The following is an 18,479-nucleotide window of genomic DNA, read 5'->3' on the forward strand; positions in this document are numbered from 1 at the left end:
CTTTTTTTCTTTACTGATAGGCAGTAATGAATGATATTCCTTTTTGACATCTATCAAATTTGGATTATCCTGTCCTCTTCTTTCATATCTACTTGTTCAAACGCCTCCTCGTTTGAAAGAGATCCTTTTTTTATACAACAAAATTCCAATGGGCGCTGATACCTGAACCACTGGCACTGTGACCAGTTAAATTTGTCATTATTGCTGTTCTTTGATCTTTTTACCAGAGGGCCTTTAAATAACTGTGCGTAATCATAAAAGTCCTCCTGAGTCATTGCATGAACCTGAAATCTTTTCCTGCCAATCTTACCAGCTTGGTACCAAAGTCACGTGGATGGTGGATTGCAGTGGCTCTCTTTTTCTTGAGTCTTTCAATGACAGAGTGGTCGGAGTCACACTCCATGTGTGAATGACCGGAAATGAGAAATTTGTGATCTATTGTCAGTATATCAGGAAATTTGGACAATGCATGCATAAACATAGCAGCCATATGGGAATTTCTATTCTGTCCGGCGCAAGCATCAGAATAAAAAATTACGTGCTGGACATCACTGGGCAAATTCTGCAAGATATTCATTAGACAAGATGCTATTTGATTGGCACCTCTAGCAGCAATGGTTTCGTGCCACATAAAACAGCCCACTTTTTTATTGACATTATTGTGAACAGTGAGATTGTATGTCCACAACAAGCGCTTATAAAAAGCTACGGAAGACTGTAAGTATGGAGTGGGGAGACACTGTTGTAAGTCAAATGTGTATGTTGCAAATGAGGGATTTTCGCAAGCTAACTTTGTATCATCTCTTTTACGACTATAGGCATTTTCAGCTCTTAACAGATGACTTTCTTTTTCGGCTTGTAGACGTTCTTTCTCTTCAGGGGTATTGGTGATATCTAATTGCATCTTTAACACATCGCAGGTATGACATGTGTCTATTTTAGGCTGTTTGAAACTCAAGTTATGACAATGAAATCTTTTCTCATATGTAAAGCGTGTTACTGAGGACTCTGGGTAGCGTTCTTTAAACAACGAATACATTTTTGCTAATGTAAGTGTTGATGACAAATACTTTTTGGAGGAGTGTGCCCTAGAATAATGACTCTCGTATGCTGGAAATGATTTAATATGATCATCAATTTTAGAAAGTTCCTCTTCTTTAATACGACGTTAATATTCATTATATCGGAACATTTTATAGAAGAAAAGTTGTTCAGCATCCCTTAAAACCCCTGAAAACATACTTCTTATACCGATTTATGACAATTTTCAATTTACGTAAAATAGCACTTATACTCCCTTACGGGGGTCCTCCCCCAGCTAGGTAACACGGGCTTAGGTACTGTGAAACTGCCTACTAGTTGAGGTTAGATTTGGTGTGGTTTGGTTAGGTTAATGGCCTGTTTTTCTAATTTTTGGGGAATAGGCCTAGGTTAAGGTTGCATGTCCATCTTAACAAGCTCCAACTGTTTGGATTCATACATGGAAATGGCTCATTTCCGATAGAAATAACTATTAAAATCATTTAAAACACATAAAAAAATGGCACTACAAGTAGATTTCCCGTCAAAAGGAAATCACTGCTCGGAATTAGAGGTGTCCCACTAAACTGCAGGCATCCCAGGAACATCAATAACATACCTTCATTTCTTTCCTCTCCAAAGTTAGTTAGCAATAAGCAGTGTTGACATTACTTTGGCGGCTTTCAGGTCCATTTTTCTTCTTTTCTCTGCATTTTCGTGTAATGCTTTGTCAAGAATTCGACGAGCACGTGATTTAGATGCATTCATCACCAAAACCGTTTTCAATTTACATCTATACACAAGTTCATAATATTAGAATCTTATAAATTACTACACTCCTGCAATCAAAGGCGAGTTTGTAATCAACACTGGTTAATACGCGTTCAGAACGGACGACCACAGCTTACAACACGTCATATCTCTCTCTATCTAGTGCGTGCGGATGTGCCAAGCCGCACTTAGGTAGAGGGAACGAGTTTGGGCCCTGTCTCGGGCAACAATAATACACATTCGTGGAGTGCATTAGCTGCTAGGCCTAGTGGGATTAATACTGGCATATTAAATGAAGAAGAAGAGTATGAGTTTTATGACTAGATTAGAACTAAAATTGCAGAGTTAGATAAAAAGTGAATAATTACCTAAAAATATTAATAAGTTGTTTTACTTAAACCCCATTTTGACCCTATATTGAAAATGTAGTTAAAAAGGGGGTATGTATCACTTACCTCTTTGTTCGCCAATATAATGCTATGAAGTTTTAATGAAATGGGTTGTTAAAAAGGGGTATGTTCTACTTACCCCCTTTTTTGCCAACAGAAATGATGCTGCATGTAGTTATCCCATAAAAGACTTTTTGACGTACTGACTAACATATTCACAGTACTTTTACCCCCTTTTTTTACCAGCATAGTAGCCCGTTTTAGCACATTTTGGCAGTCATAACTCATTTAGGCCATTTTTGGACTTACCCCCTTTTTCGCCAGCATGAGTGAAATATACTTAATAGCAAAAATATATGTTCATGTATATACAACATTATATAGGTGTTTCTTTTATATCAGTGTAGGCTTGGACACATCTATTATCTCAGTGAGCTACTATAATAACTGCCCATAATAAGAGAACTAACCTTAATCAGAGTTTTGATTTGTTGGGAATTTGGTATATCCTCAGGAGCTGCTGCCAGTATTAGCTGGGCTACCACCAAATAATGCTCACAAGGCATTTTTGTAAAGTTCTGAAAAGAAATAAAACACATGTTGAGTGTAAAAAGTTAATACATATTGAGCGTAAAACTTTTGAAGTGATAACATAAATTAAGTTCATAGGACCACAGAACAAGATCAACTTCATAATAGATAATTTTACTTACATGTTAAAATTGCCATTATTGTATTGTACTACTAAAAGGAAGTTTTAACCAGACAGTGATAAAGTTCTAGATTTTCAAAGGTGGTTACCCCCATCACAGTAAAAACCAGGTACTTAATACAAACCAGATGATATTCTTAACATAAGCCTTTAAATTTCATTAAAACCAAAGGATAAATTCATATGAACACAAAAGTCAAGTTCATAAAATCCATAACATGTTTAAATGATTACTGTACATATAAAATGTTCCCAGCCATCCTAAGCCATGAGCTTATTAGAACACAGTGTATAAAACCTGATAAAAAAAGAAAATAAGACTCGAAGAGTGAAAAAAATTCCTAATGGTAATGGTGTACAAAGTACTGTAAAAGGGGATGCACTGCAATATGGAAACTACAGAAGAATAAGAGTTAGTTTAATTACGTAACTACTGGAAAAGGTGCTTGTGGCAAAGCCGAGAAAAAGTTTTAAAATTAATAATTGTCAGTTTTGGCTTCTTGCAAAGGATCAATAGCATTCTTTATTGAAGCAACATCAGGAAAATTCCAAAGCAAAGATACTATAACATATATTTGTGGATCTTGGAAAGGCTTGGAAAGGCATCTGACTAAGTACTGAGACAATAAATGTGCATTAAAAAGGAAAAAGGGTACCGCAGAATGCTACCAAAAACTCACAAAGCTTAGAACTTGAATCTACCATAACACTAGATCTTGAAAGAAAACTATATCCAGTGTAACAAAAGACTTCGGTGTCCATCAAGGATCAGTAATGACCTCTATGCAGTTTATCATAATTAAGGAAAAATCTGAGGTAAGTGATAGAAATCTTTAAAAGTAGGAAAGTACAATTGAGAAAAGAGTATTGAAAATCAGTTTAAGCAAAACAAAACTTAAAGTGACTGGAAAGAAAAAGTACAGATTAAGTACAAAAAGGAAAGTGGTCAAGAATTTGTAGGAAAGGCAAGGTAGCACATTCTAACTACTGTATATAGTAGTTGCTGTCCACAAAATGACATTTTACCAAGATTGTTACCTGTACACTATCACTAAATTCTCTCTGGATAAGTCTCTTGAAAATAAAATAGTACCCTAGTGTATGTCAAAAGGGTTCTAAATTTACCAAAAGACATATGAAAGTGAAAATCTAAATCCTTAAGAAAAACTTCAAAATAAAAAAAAAAGCTGTTACCTTAGACTGGCTTTCTTCTTCCTTTTTCTCAGCTAATTTCTCATTCATCCATCCATTCTGGAGGAACTAAACGGCACCTACCCTCTGACGAAGATTTATCCCCAACCACAAAGGGACTTCCATTGGCAACCTAAAAAAAAAGAGAAAGTTTTCTTTTCTACTGCAAACCATATTAAAAAATGACACATTTAAGTCAAAATTAATGTTAAAACATAAATTATCCTTTATGTGACAAAATTAATGCAGCATTAAAATTATGTTGATAATTGATATTTTCATGATTCCTTGGAAATGGAATTGTATAGGCTTCACAAGAATGTCTGGTTTCTTTAAAATCAAAAATCCACAGTGATTAAAAAAGTTAAAAAAATTTTACCAGTTTAAAAAATATCAGTCAACAAGAATTTTACACATACACATATTCTAAGTAGTCCTACTTCGTCCTCAAAATACAACTATTTGGTGTAGGTGCTTTTAATCTCACAACTCAACAACCCATCATCGAATTTTAAAATGTATGAGAACCGATGGCACTTTTCCTCTAAAAACGTTCTTGCCAGATGTCTTACATTAAAGATTTTATTTGAGGGTAAAAACGCCTTAACTACAGTGGATATCTCTTTAGAAGCAATTTAGCTGCAGCTTGCTATGGTAGTCTGTCAGCCTCTTCATTACCAAATTTTATTTGTATTCCTCTGCTTTCAATGTTAAGGAACTACCTCAAAATCTTTTAAAAGCAAAGGGATGATTGAGTTACAATCACCAAGTGCCTGCAAAACACTACTTGAAGTAACCACCGTCCATAATTGCTATTTTCCAAACAGCTGTTAAAACACCATACAACTCTGCTATAAAAGCAGAAATTTCAAGAGGAAGTGCATACCCTACAATAACATGCATTACTATAAACTCCAAATCCAATGATAACACTGGCTTTGGAGCCACTAGAAAAGATATACTTAAAGCCACAGTATTACTCACCATGAGCCATAAAACTGAGCGGTATTACCCCTCCATCATACTGTATTACATTTCAAACCCCTGATGTACATTATTGGCAAAAATCTACTTTTGGCTAATATCATGGAGCTATTGGTATCTTGGAAAGACTACACTGCTAGTTAAAATTCCTCAATAGCTGTTTGCCATAAATCATAATGTAGTGGAGAGTTGAGATGTGCCTTCTATCCTTCTATCAGAAATGATTCTCATTATCTGTTGTTTTAAAAACAAAATAATGCAGAAATCTTTGCAACATATACAAGTACTCAAAGATAGAAGGCCATACATTTAGATCAAAAGAAGTAGCTTTTCAGCGCAAAGAAACGGGAATCAGCAATGATACAAATACCCTGTAGTTATGGCCTAATACTAAATAACCAGCATGGTGCAAAGCATCCAAAATCTTCAACTAGCTTGGGTGGCTGAAGAGTATATCTTGCACCCATGTAGAAGCTTTAAAAAATGAATTTTTTTTTTTTGTGAAATTAAGTTTAATATATAATTACCAAGTAATTATATACTACGCCCCGGGCGTAGTATATAACAAATACCCAGAGAAACACGTCACCTAATACCACCAAAAGTTAACACCCACTACCCAACCATAAAAACTGGAGGGTACTCCAGTACACTGTATCCCCAGACTCCTATAAAATCCAACACCATAATTCAAAGCAAAGAGAGGAAGGAATGCTTCCTATGCTTCCTCCCCCAACACCACACCAGCCACAGAAAAAGGACCCAAGGTACTGCAGCTATCGTAACTAGTTCCAACTTCCTTCAGATAATGCAATGCAAAGACTGGCTTACACCTCCAAAAGGTCATTTGCAATATTGCAGAGACACAAATTACATTTAAATGCCAAGAAGTGGCTACAGCCCTAATCTCATGAACCTTCATTCTACATAATGGGTAATTATCCTCTCCAAGAGTGAGGTTTATTTGAGCTTCTGCAATGAGGTCTCTAAGGAAGAATGCCAGGGCATTCTTTGACAGTAGGCATGTGGGATTCTTAACATAACACCATAAAGAAGCTGAAGGTCCATATATTCCCCTTGTTCTGTGGAGGTAATGTTTGAGGGCTCTTACAGGACAAGACTCTCTCTCTCTCTCTCTCTCTCTCTCTCTCTCTCTCTCTCTCTCTCTCTCTCTCTCTCTCTCTCTCTCTCTCTCTCTCTCTCTCTCTCTCTCTCTCGGACCTAAAATATCTGACTAGCTCTTAATCACAAAAGAGCGAGGCCAAGGATTGGAAATTAACTTGTTCTTGGCTAGAAATCCCAAGGAAAATGAGCAAACAGTAATTCCTTGGGAGAAGCCCACTCTCTTATCTATAGCATGGATCTCACTTATCCTTATTGCTGTAGCCAAATTTACCAGAAAAAGTTACTTAATCGTCAAATCTCTGAGAGAGATTGAATAAGGCTCAAAATGTGGACTTGACAACCACTTGAGTATCACATCAAGGTTTTAAGGTACTACTGCCACCTCTTTCTGTCTTGTGGTGTTAAAAGATCTGATTAAATCTGACAAGTCCTGATTGATGGTAAATCCACTCCCTTGTGACAGAAGACAGAACTCGACATTGCTCTACAGCCCTTGATCGTCAAAGTGGTCAGGCCCCTATACATGTCTTCAAATATATATGAAAATCTGCTATTCCAGCTATAGATGTTGAGAAAGATGTCATTGTGGTTTTTGCACCATGCTTGTAAGATAGTCCACTTCGCCTGATATACTTTATCAGAGGACTGTCGTCTGCACCTGGCGATAGCTTGCGAATCTGTTCTTGAAAACCTTTCTTGCACAAGTTTCCTGATAGTAAGAATCCTGTAAGGGGCAGAGAGGACAAGCCCTGATGAAACGTCAAAACTGGGGTGTTTGAGAAGCTAAGTCTTTTGTGGCAGTAGTCTTGGGAGTCCACCAATAGTTCTATCAGGTCTGGGAAACTTTGTTGGCCAAAAGGGTGCTACTAGAATCATGGAAACATTCTAGTGGCTCTGAAATTTATTACTTGCCTGATCATAATCAGAGGTGGAAAGGCATAGAGGTGTTTGCCCAACCAGTCTTGAAGCATGGAATCTGTTGCCCATGCCAAGAGGCAGACAGTTGTTTCTTGATGTGGTGAACAAATCCAACGTCGGTGTTTCCCACAACTTCCAGAGATCCAGGCAACTTGATCTGCCACAACGCTGAGTTTTCCCTGAATCATGTCAGAAGGATGGTCTGATTACGATTTGCCCAATGATCTTTCGTTACCTCATAAAGGGGGAAAAAAAAAAGTGTGTTCCCCCTTGGTTCTTTATGAATTCTTTAACATTTGTGTGCTAATTATCTTGTTTCTGAGACCACTTCCCTGAGTCTTCCTTGTCTCCTAAAATCGTTGTGAAATTCTTCGTTCTACACTCCACCAACATAGATCTAACTTTATTTGAGAGTCACTGGGAACACCACCTTCCACGATTCTTAAAAAATAATGAAGCAGTCTCATATGAAGTCTGCCCAGGTGAACGAACTGTTCTATTGATGATAATGTCCCTAGGAAACTCATCAAATCATTCGCAGAACATTGGTTTAGAAGGAGACACATGTTGACCTTCAGACGCGTTTCCACTCTTTTCAGGGATGGAGAAACAGAAACCTGAAAATTTTGAGTCTATTATCATCCCAAAAAACAAAATTTTTTGAAAAGGAATTAACTGAGATTTCAGAATATTTATCATCAAGCCCAGGTTGTGGGCTAGTAGAAGGGGTATCTGGAGTTCCCCTGAACATTAACTCTGATTGGGTTCAAGGGAGCCAATCATCGATGTAGGGGATGTCCTTACTTCCCCCAAACGCAGCCATTTCATTAAGGGGGCGAGAACTCTTGTAAAAACCTGTGGCCCGTCGAAAGACTGAAACACAGTGCATAGAATTGGAACACTTTGTTCCCGTAGACAAACCTTAAGAATTTCCTCGATTCCTGGTTATAGGAACATGGAAATATGCACCCTGCCTGCATATCTAAGGATGTCATCCAGTCTCCCTGGCAAATGGATGACAGAATGGCACAATTTGTCTTCAACATGATGACATTCAGCTCATTGACGTCTAGTATGGGCCTCCAGCCCTGATGCTTTTGGTACCACAAACAGGCAGTTGTAAAAGCCAGGGGAGTTCACATTCTCTACCTTGTCTATTGCCACCTTTTCTATGAGACAAGACTACCTCTGAGAGGGCTAAAGCGTTCTTTGAGCATTTGAGTAAGCTGTTATTGCCACTGGGAGTTGGTTAAAGGTGGCCTTTCTTTGAAGGGGATAGTGTAACCATCCCCCAATACATTGACTATCCATGACTATGCCTTCTGTCTCTCCATTCCTTCCAAAAAAGGAGTCTGGCCCTTACCGCAGTTTGGATGACAGGATCCTCACTTACATCCTGAACATTTAGAAGAGGACTTCTCCATTGCCCTGGGGTTGAATCTGCTACCAGATCGAGATCCAGATAGGGATCTATGATGACTGCCATGAAAAGGCCGCATCTGTAGTAGAGCTATTGTCCTGGACGGGTGTACCAAAACTTCCTTTGGAAGTCTAGAGGATTGAGACAGAAGACCCTAAGTACCAACAGTCCCTGTTTATCAGTGGCCTCGATTATTGGTGATCCAGCTCTATGGGGCTTGTCTTGTGCTGGAAATCACTGAAAAGTTACATTTTTATGATAAAATTACGTAGATTTTACACATAATTACCTGTAGCTTTAATCAGGTAATTACTTGGTAAGTTACATGTGTAAAATTGGTGATTTTCGACGCTGAAATGCGCCAATTTCCAGTTATCAGCATCAATACATACCCAATAGAAATGCCATTAACCAGCTATTGGCGCCAATAGGAAGAAAATCTGCAATTTTCGGTTATTGGTGATTTCTCTAACTTGTCTAGGTGATTAGTTTATTGGTGAATTCTCTAACTTGTCCAGGTGATTACTTAAGTCCTCCACTTCCCCTGATCCCAGTCTTTACATTTGTCGCATGTGAGATTTACACAACAATTTTGACCCATACACTGGCAACAAATAGTGTGAGTCGTATTTAATGGAGCGTAATCCTGGTATTGCAGTCTTTGCTGCAAAGCCGGATACTAGATGAACTGGATTCGGACATCTCAAGTCACAGTAGGTAAATGTCAAACCAATTAACCCTTAATGGTTGGATTGCTCCTAAGGAGTAGTAACAACATCTTTAGGGTGGTGGACAGATTGATCCTGTAGATAAACGATATTAAGCGCCATCGATTTCAAAAGAATCCGGCGGGAAAGGGGTGCCAATACTTTTATAACCCATAAATTCACTAATGGCAACTTTTACACAGGCTAAAATCACGAGTTTGGGCATCTCAGGACTTCAGTTCTGCTTCTGACTTGAATGGGGAATGTAGTGCATCTCTCTCTCACATGACGTCTTTTTGTAAATTTGCTCCTAAATATACCAAGGGGTTGCTGTTGGTTTTTGTTTGTCTTTTACGATAGTATGTCAGTTGTAAATGTAATTTTGCAAAAAAGAAAGTGCAAAAAATATAAACACTGTACAAATAAAAAAGAAAGTTACTGAATCTTCGTTCTTGGTAAATTTACGTAAATATTTTTCAACAAACATTTAAAGAATTTGTTACTAATCTTATTTCTTATCTGTTTTGATATTGTGTGAGTTGTAATTATAATTTTACAAATAACAAAAAAAATAAAATTATTTATTAGAAAAAAATGCATATATAAGTTGGTAAAATTTACGATTGTCTTGTAAAAGAGGTCCAACAAGGAGTTGTAAATAGTACAGTAACCTCCCCATTAACACGAGGGTTACGTTCCTGGAGATGTCGTGTTAGCCGAATTCGTGTTAACAGGGAAAATTTATTAGAATATTTTTTCTTTCACCATGTGCATTTGCACATCTTCCTCTTTCCATTGATGTGTTTTTTTTTTCAAATTGCCAACCTCAAAGTTTTGCCGTCATGGGATGCTGCATATTGATATATTACTACCCAGCTCCTAAGCTAAATAAGCTAATATAATTTTAGCAAGGAAAGCTACCAAACTCAATGAGTACTTCACCAAACATGGGATGGAAAACCCATTAAAAAATTCAAACCACAGCTGACCAAACTATAGACATGCACAGCGACCAAACAATAAACATGCAGTCATTGAATGGCAGAAATGAATTGAGCTCTTTAGCTATGTTGTACCTATGCTTCCCGAAGTGGGAGGTGCAGTTACCAACACCAAAAACAAAAGAATCGCTCCCATGAATTTCCAAATCTAAGATGCTGCGAAAGTAGAAATTATAGCTATGTAGTTACTTGGTATGTAGTTACTTCATAAGTTACTTGTATAAACCAATATTTATAGTATGTATATGTATTTCTCATAAGTATTAGCAGAAAATACATAAATCACCTAACAATTTGAGGATTTAACAACTGAATATGTTATTGTTATAATACAATTAAGTTTGTTCATACTTACCTGGCAGATATATATATAGCTGTATTCTCCGAAGTCCGACAGAGCTTTCAAAACTCGCGGCACACGCAGTGGGCGGCCAGGTGGTAGTACCCATTCCCGCCGCGGGGAGGCGGATATCAGGAACCATTCCATTTTCTATTCATATTTTTATCAGTGCCACTGTCTCCTGAGGGGAGGTGGGGTGGGCACTTAATTATATATATCTGCCAGGTAAGTATGAACAAACTTAATTGTCTTATACAATAACATTTTGTTCATGAAACTTACCTGACAGATATATATAGCTGAATCCCACCTTCGGATGGTGGGAAGAGACAGAATAGGATTTGTAGGAAACTTAAATTAAGTAGATGATGTACACCTTGGTTTCCTCACCTGTTAGCAAAGTAGACTCTGTGATCACTGTCACTTAAGCCTGCTTGTGCTTAATCAGAGTTGCCAGCCAGGTGGAGACCTGTAGTGCTGGTGCGCTCTGGATGCTCTGTCAACGGGACGTGACCTCAATGTGACAAGAGCATAGAGCCATACAAATGAGGGCAACGAAGCAACTGACCACCACCTGACAACTATCCAAGACCCCCTGAACACTAAGCTAAGAGATGGGAGGTCTTCACCAAAGCCTCACCACAACAACACAACAACTAAAAAACTAACCTAAACCTAACTAAGGGATAGGGAGAGAGCTACCTTCAGCCCCCAAGACTGTGTCTGCAGAAACGTATGGCCCAAGAGAACAACAGTCCTCGTATATCGTTCTCACATCTCTCAAGTAAGTTGTGAGGCTTGAATACTGAATTGCTCCTCCAAAGGTGGCGTCAAGGATGTCCTTGATCGACATGTTCCTTTGGAAGGCAAGCGAGGTTGCGACAGCTCTGACCTCGTGAGCTTTTCACTCGCAAGAGGCTCAAATCGATCTTCTGGTAAGACGAATGAGCCTCTTTAATGACGTCCCTCAGAAAGAACGCCAAAGCATTCTTGGATAATGGTATATCGGGCCGTTTAACCGAACACCAGAGATTATCTGAGGGACCTCGTACTTCCTTAGTCTTGTGGACATAAAACTTTAGAGCCCTGACAGGGCACAGGACTCTCTCAGGTTCTTGGCCCACAAGGCTTGTCATACCCTTAATTTCAAAGCTCCTTGGCCAAGGGTTTGACGGGTTTTTCATTCTTTGCTAAGAAAGTGGACTCAAAGAGCAGACCGCATTGTCACCTTTGAAGCCCACTCGCTTACAAATGGCTTGAATTTCGCTAACTCTCTTCGCCGTCGCCAGAGCAGTTAGGAAAAGAGCCTTCTTCGTCAAGTTTCTAAGAGACGCTTCATGGAGAGGTTCGAAAGGACTCGACATTAACAGTCTAAGACTAAATCTAAGTTCCAAGAAGGAGGAGGCCTCGCCTGAGGTATCTTGATGTCTCAAATGATCTCAGGAGATCGTGAAGATCTCTGTTGTCAGACAGGTCTAGTCCTCTGTGTCGGAAGACTGCTGACAGCATACTCTTATATCCCTTGATGGTCGGGACCGCCAGCTTCTGCACATTTCTTAAAAATAGCAGGAAATCGGCTATCTGGCTCACAGAGGTAGTGGAAGAGGAAATTCCCTCCTTTCTACACCATGCCCTGAAGGAAGCCCACTTCGACTGGTAAACAGCTCTCGAGGAAGTCCTCCTAGCGTTGGCGATCGCCTTTGCAGCTGCTTTAGAAAAACCTCTCGCTCTGGCCAACTTTTCGATAGTCTGAACGCAGTCAGACCCAGAGCGGAGAGGTTTCGGTGATATCTTGCGAAGTGGGGCTGTCTGAGTAGATCTTTCCTCCAGGGCAACGTCCTCGGAAAGTCTATGATGAAGGACATTACCTCCGTGAACCATTCCTTCGCGGGCCACATCGGGGGCGATCAGGGTCAACCTCGTCCCCTCCGATGCCCGCGAACTTCCTTACTACTTCCCCCATGATCTTGAATGGCGGGAAGGCATACAAGTCCAGGTTCGTCAGTCCCAGAGCAGAGCGTCTATAGCGACTGCTCCCGGACCCAGCACAGGGGAGCAATAAAGAGGCAACCTCTTTGTTCTCGACGTCACAAATAGGTCGACTAACGGACACCCCCACAGTCTCCAGAGCTCTCGACAGACGTCCTGGTGCAACGTCCCATTCCGTCGGCAGGATCTGATCCTGTCGACTGAGAAGGTCTGCTCTGACGTTCTGGACTCTGCGATAAATCTCGTCAGGATCCTTATCAGTCTCGCATCTGCCCACAGCAGAATCTCCCTCGCTAAATAAAAAAGAGGACGGGAGTGTGTACCTCCCTGATTCTTTAGGTACGCAAGGGCTGTGTTGTCCGAGTTGACTTGGACTACTTTCTCTGCAACCTTTTGTTGGAAGAACTGTAGCGCCAGAAAAAAACCGCCGCTAGTTCCTTCACATTGATGTGCCAGGACACCTGTTCCCCCCTCCAGGTGCCTGACACTTCCTCCCCTCCTAGTGTTGCTCCCCATCCCGACACCGAGGCGTCGGAAAACAACACTAGGTCTGGGCTCAGAAGCTTTAGGGACAACCCCTCTCGAAACTTCCGAGGATCTAACCACCATCTTAGATGGTTCTTCACCGATTTGGTGATGAAAAGGGTCGCATCCAGATCCTCTCTGACTCTCCATTCGTCTGCTAAGAAAAACTGGAGAGGTCTGAGGTGTAGTCTTACAGGGAAACAAACTTTTCCAGCGAGGAAATGGTCCCCAGCAGAACTCATCCACTCCCTCGCCGAGCAAGCTTCCTTCCCCAGGAAGGCCGAAACTCTCTCTAAGCCTTGCAGCTGTCGTTCCTGGGACGGAAACGCTCGAAAAGAGCCACTGAAATCCATCTGAATCCCCATATACACGATGGACTGTGTTGGGGTCAGATGCGACTTTTCGAGGTTGACCAGAAGTCCCAGGGACTTCGCCAAGGCCAACGTGAAGTGAAGGTCCTTCAGACACCTTTCTTCTGACGATGCTCTGATAAGCCAATCGTCGAGATACAGGGACACTCTTTATTCCTGCCGAATGTAACCACCTCTGCTACGTTTTTTCATGAGCATGGTAAATACCATCGGAGCCGTGCTTAAACCGAAACAAAGGGCTCGGAATTGCCAAACTTTGTCCTTAGCATAAACCTCAGAAACTTTCTTGAAAGATGGTGGTAGGCACGTGAAAGTATGCGTCCTGTAGGTCCAAGGACACCATCCAAGTCGCCCGGTCTTAAGGCTCCTAGAACCGACTGAGGTGTTTCCATCTTGAATTTTTTCTTTTCTATGAAAAGATTCAGGCTGCTTACGTCCAAGACTGGACGCCACCCCGACGACTGCTTTGGTACCAGGAAAAGTCTGTTGTAATATCCTGGTGACCCCAGGTCTAAGACCTGCTCCACCGCTCTTTTCTTGATCATTTGATCTAAAAGATCTAAAAGAACCTGATGTTTCTCCCCTTGATACGACGGGGAAAGATCTCTGGGAGTCGTAGATAGAGGAGGAGGGTCCACAAAGGGGATCTTGTACCCCTGTTCCACTATCTTGAGGGACCACGCATCTGTATCTCTCTCTCTCTCCACGCCCCCGCAAAGAACTTTAGCCTGGCTCCGACCGGCATCTGAAGGACTCTCTCTCACTTAGAGGATTTAGGTTTGAAGGAACCTCTTCCTCTTGCAAGCCCTCTCCCTCGAGGAGCAGACTCTCGAGGGAGGAGCGCCACTGAAAAGGGTTTAACCTTCCTAGGGGGTCGTCCAAAAGACAACGTGGTAGGGACTGCGGCGTCTTGAAGACTGGGCCAAGAGGTCCTGGGTTAGCCTTTCATCTTGGTATCTCACTGCCAGGTCCTTTACCATAGCCTGGGGGAAGAGATGGCTCGAAAGAGGTGCAAAGAGAAGCTCCGCTTTCCTGCGATGCAGAAACAGACCTAGCTGTAAAATTGCAGAAAAGCGCTCTCTTCTTGAGGAAAGCAGTGCCGAAATGAGACACTAACTCTTCCGAAACCATCCCTGACGGCCTTGTCCATGCAAGATAACACATTGGACAGCTCCCCCAGACTCAAAGAATCAGGACTCCTAGATTGAAGATCCAGGACTCCTAGGCACCAGTCTAGAAAGTTAAAGACTTCCAGAGTCCTTAACAGACCTTTCATGTGATGGTCAATCTCCGTTGGTGTCCATGAAATCTTAGCGGTCGATAAAAGAGATCTCTTTCTGGGCAATCGACCAGACTAGCAAAGTCCCCTTGGGAAGACGACGGGATCTTAACTCCTACTTCACCTTTGGTCTCATACCAAATGCCGCCTTTCCCACTGAGTCTTGAAGGCGGAAGGGCGAAAGTCGACTTGCCCTGATCTTTCCGACGTTCCATCCAATCCTGCAACTTCTGAACGCTCTCTTAGTGGGACAAGGAAGTTTCATCTCCACCACCTCCGGAAACTTGCACGACTTCGATGACGAAAAACTGAGAGGGTGGAGACTTGGGAGCTGCAGGCTGGAACTTCTCACCAAAAGAAGAACGTAAAAGTCGAACCAGCACCTTGTAGTCGGAAACGACGAAACTGACGGCTGTTCTTCCTCAACTGAGTCCGCCGGACTACTAAGCTCTCCTTCCTCCCGAAGAGGCAAAGGAGATTGAACCTCTGGAGAGGGCGTGCGCCCAGCGGGTCTAGCCTTCAACAAAGGCTTTCGAGGATGACTAATATCAGCCTCTTCAAAGCGACCGACCTTCTGTCGATCCTTAGAGCTCGAACCACGAAGAGCGTCCTGACCGCGCTGCGCGTCAAGAGAGGCTACTCTTAGTCGCTCTCGAGGAGCGTCCTTACGTTTTACGCTCAAGCGTCCAGCTTTCGCTTTCAAAGCGTCCTTCTGGGCGCTCTCGAAAGCCTTCTCAACAGGTTCTTTAAAGCGTCAAGCAAAACATCGCCGACGAGGCGTCTTCAAAAGCGTCCTGCTGCAGCCGTCTTCAAAGCTCCTCCAAGTGTCCCGCCGAGCGTCCTCAAGGCGTCCTGACGTGCGGGTGGAGACAGAGACGAACGAGGAGACGGAGAAGGAGACTGCCTCGTCCTCTTGACAGGCAGTCTAGCGTCCTTCCTTCGTTTAGGCTCAACTGCTGCTGGGCGAGTCTTCTGAGCCATTAAGGCCGACAATTGGTCTTGAAGAGACACAAGAATATCTTCGTTGGTGAAGAAACGAGAGGAGGTGAAGGGCTGCGCCTGCGAGAAGACGAGGGGCGAGGGGACGCCTCCTTCCCTTCCTCACAGGTACAGCAACCTGCCTCTCGAGGCGCGAGAGAAGCGCTTCTCAGCGTCGTCCTCGGATGACGTCCTACGACGACGTCCTACCTCTCTTCTGTGGAGGAAACGCGTCATATGACGCAGGCGAAGACCGCAACGATAGCGGAGAGAGGGGACGTAACGCGTCCTCCCTGGAAAAGTTCCTTTTTGGTTCCAACGGACGCGAGTCTCTCCGAGCGCTCCACCCCTTGCGCGGGGAGGGCGCCTCGGAGGACGAAAAACAGTCCTTAAGGATGCGAGCCTGAGCACGCTCCTTGGCAGCCTGGGAATGTACAACAGGTCCTGCCCCTAAGGACGCCAGATCGGTGGGAGCCCCCGTAACCCTCTTGCGGCTTTCGACATGCCCACTCCCTGAGTTCTGGGAGTCCGACAGAGGTCTAGACCTAGAGGCATTATGGGGCCGATCTGACGCCCCCTCCACAACACTAGGGGCACGATCACACACTTTACTCGAGCCGTTTTCTAGGGCCAACACTTTGGACTCTAGAGTGCGTAACGACTCTAGAATCAGAGAAAGGGCATTACCTTCTCCAGACACAGAACTAGGGCCCTCAGGCAACAACACAGGATTAGGTGAAGCAAATTCTACTGGTGTTAAAATAGGAGAAATGTTACTTCCCTTACCTTTCGTAGAACCGCTCTTGGAGGAAGACCTCCTGATCCTATCGCGCTCCAACTTACGCCGATAGGATTCATACACCTTCCATTCATCCTCAGTCAAACTTTTGCATTCAATGCAACGATCATCCAGCAAACAAACATGCCCCCTACACCCCATACATACTGTGTGGGGGTCTACCGATGATTTCGGTAGCCTCACCTTGCAATCACTTCTCACACACACTCTGAAGCTCACTGAACTTGATCCCGACATCACGTTCATAGAAAAGCCAATCCAAAATCCAAAAACAGTCCACTATCGCGTATGCCAATCCAACAATCCAGAGTCAAAACCAAAAGTCAATCCAGATACTTATAACGAGTCAAATCCAAAAATCCTGGGCGGAGGTCTGTAAACAGGTGTTTACCGACCGGCGACAGAAAAAAATATGAATAGAAAATGGGAATGGTTCCTGATATCCGCCTCCCAGCGGCGGGAATGGGTACTACCACCTGGCCGCCCACTGCGTGTGCCGCGAGTTTTGAAATTCTGTCGGACTTCGGAGAATACAGCTATATATATATCTGTCAGGTAAGTTTCATGAACAAAACATAAATTTTTATGGGAAATCAATTTTATTTCCATGTCTTACTTTCCTAGTAATCTCAAATTCAGAGCTCTCAAAATGTCAGATGAAATACCATTTCAAGGTTTACTACAGCGTCCGATTAGAAAGATGTGTCAAGTGCACATGATACATATATACAACCACAGTGAACTTTACTCCACTCAAAAATTTTAAATAATACCAGTAACCACTAACCTGGATTAAAAGGACCAACATCTCCAGATATCAGGTAAAGTTTGTCTTGTGAAAAATTGGGCACAATGGTGATCGGCAATTTCTCTGCTAAAAATTCAACCTCTGCTGAATCCATTTTATCTGAAAATTCAAAGATCAAAGTTATCTATTTTATAAGGAAAAACAATTCATTTTATCAGCATCCATAATGGTCTATGTTTAGTAAGAGTGCTTACATGCTGTACTAATTATAGTATTAACCACTATACGGTGATCATAAGTATGTATTGGGACTGTTGTTGTAGTAAAGGAGCTAAAATACGAAGAATAAGACCACTTGACCCCCACTGTGCATGCACACTAAGTTTTTAGCGTCCTAGTTCACTTCCGCTCTTTACAGCAGTGCTTTGAAGGAACATGTAGTGTGTGGTCGTCACATTGACTATGATGGAGAAAGTTGAGGAGAGAATCTACATCAAATTTTGCCAAAAGTTTGGCAATATCCACTCACAGACCTACACAAAGTTGCAAAAAGTACATGGAGAGGAGTATATGAGCCGCACGAGTGTACAAGTGGTTCAGATGTTTTCAAGATGCCCAACAAAATGTTGATAGTGATAAATGTTCTGGGAGACCCACAACCAGCAGAACTAAGAAAACATCCTTTTCTTTAACTACAAGGGAATTGTTCATAATGAGTATGCTCCACCTAGTCAGACAGTAAATAGGAAGTACTACTGTGTCAGAAAAGGCCAGAATTGCATGCATCTAGTGAGATGCAATTGCACCATGACAAAGCACCTCTCCATTCAGTGCAGCATGTATAGCAGTTTTTGGCCAAGCACAACATACCCCAGGTCCGACAGCCACTGTACTCCGCGTATCTCACCCATTGTGACTTTTTCCCTCATTCCAGAAATCAAATCCCACTTGAAAGGAAGAAGATTTCAGGAATTCAAGGAGATCCAAGTGAATGCAACAAGTCAGCAGATGATTATCCCAGAAAACAAGTTCTAGGAATGCTTCCATCAATGGATACAGCACTGAATAAAGTGTGTAGCTTCTGAAGGGGACTATACTTTAAAGGAAATTAAATGCAAAAATATGTATTGCAGTTTTCTTTTTTATAGCAACAGTCTTGATACTTTATGATCACACCTCACCATTACTTACATACAGTAAGACAAAGGGCAA

General features: G+C 42.0%; 1 protein-coding gene and 1 pseudogene across 1 annotated transcript in view; one reads left to right on the plus strand and one right to left on the minus strand.

Moving 5' to 3' along the window:
- The window catches only part of LOC135203220 (DNA replication complex GINS protein PSF2-like), a 113,898-nt gene that overhangs the window by 63,495 nt on the left and 31,924 nt on the right, over positions 1–18,479 (plus strand).
- Positions 2,440–18,479, minus strand: part of LOC135205680 (DNA replication complex GINS protein PSF2-like) — a 39,626-nt pseudogene continuing 23,586 nt past the window's right edge.

Source organism: Macrobrachium nipponense, chromosome 24 (genome assembly GCF_015104395.2).
Source record: "Macrobrachium nipponense isolate FS-2020 chromosome 24, ASM1510439v2, whole genome shotgun sequence".
NCBI classification, from domain to species: Eukaryota; Metazoa; Arthropoda; class Malacostraca; order Decapoda; family Palaemonidae; genus Macrobrachium; species Macrobrachium nipponense.